Source organism: Glossina fuscipes, unplaced genomic scaffold (genome assembly GCF_014805625.2).
Source record: "Glossina fuscipes isolate IAEA_lab_2018 unplaced genomic scaffold, Yale_Gfus_2 115, whole genome shotgun sequence".
NCBI lineage: Eukaryota > Metazoa > Arthropoda > Insecta > Diptera > Glossinidae > Glossina > Glossina fuscipes.
Window position 1 is genome coordinate 561005 of NW_023998458.1, and position 1315 is coordinate 562319.

The following is a 1315-nucleotide window of genomic DNA, read 5'->3' on the forward strand; positions in this document are numbered from 1 at the left end:
TCAATTAAACTAAATGTTTCTCCTTAACTCGAGAGAATGTAGCCCAATATGCCTTAACTTAACTCAATAAAATCACTCACAGATGAAGAAGAAAACTTTTAACATCCCAATTCTTCAGTGCTGCCCGCTAAAGTTTCGTGGTCGAATTTTGCTATATAAATAAATAAATGCCACACACGTTGGGCATTCTGACGTGTCATATTTCCCCACGTTGTGCAGTAGCCGGGCCGCTCGCAATCAGCTAGGGCAAGGCAAAAAACAGCAGTTTCACTTCGCTCTTTTCTTTCCCATACTTGCACAAGCACTCGCTCCCTACAACTTCATATTTATTAATAATTGGGCCGGAACTCCGGCGGTACTGCAATGCCGGGCCAACCCGCGACAGAAGTGGAGCAAGCCCCTAACATTCCGTCTATAGACAAAAATAAGTTTAACATTTGTTTGTCCTCCGATGGAGGAGCTATCAGATGTTAAGCTGATAAGAACAGATACTACACTTTGATCTTAGCCATAAGGCCGAGAAGCGATAAATTCCAAGCCTTTTCAATGTCTACTTAAATTCGTAAAATTATAATTCGTTTGAGAATTATAAGCATGTTTAATACAACAGCTTTATCAACTGTATAAACACACACTCACTCAACCACTTCTACGCCAACCCTTATATATGCGAATGATTGTAATGCTCTCTTATGCATGGGTTTGCTTTTCGCTTCGTCCGTTCACTTATACATTGCGGGTGTCTCGTTTTAATTTGGTCTTGTTTAAGCAGAAAAATGTGTTTTTCAAGAATTTGTTTTCAATATAACTCCACTAAACCGATTATACAAGTTGCAGTGCAAAGCAATACGTAAACATTTTACCTGCGATAGTAATTATAAGTAATAGATGGGAAATGTGAACTCTTTGCTCTTAGTAACAAAATTAGTTTTTGTGTGTTCACCAGTCACTATTTAGCTCGCTAACGTGGGCTAGTAGCAATAACTACATGTTTAGGATGTTGTTCGAACTTGTTATAATAATTAACTATAGCATCATACATATATATGTAGAGAATAGATCGTTTATGCTTTATTACGACTTCTCACAAAGAGATTTGATGTCAACGAGGCCGAACGTTACAATCTTCGTCAAAACGCTACTGCTCGTGATCAGAAGCATTTAATTCGGTTAAGAGCCTCATTTAGTGAATTGAAACCTTCTCGAATCTCTGAAATTAAATAAAAACAAACAGTGGACGCAACAATTGTTGCACTAGATCCGAAGTCTGCTACTTTCCTATTGACTTGAAAACAGTTCATTGGTGTAACATGCT

At 37.9% G+C, this 1315-nt stretch overlaps 1 non-coding gene across 1 annotated transcript; it reads right to left on the reverse strand.

Moving 5' to 3' along the window:
• Positions 1–331: 331 nt before the first annotated feature.
• Positions 332–528, reverse strand: LOC119640184. Its single transcript, XR_005247614.1, has one exon. It is a non-coding gene; the product is annotated as a U2 spliceosomal RNA (small nuclear RNA).
• Positions 529–1315: the final 787 nt, after the last annotated feature.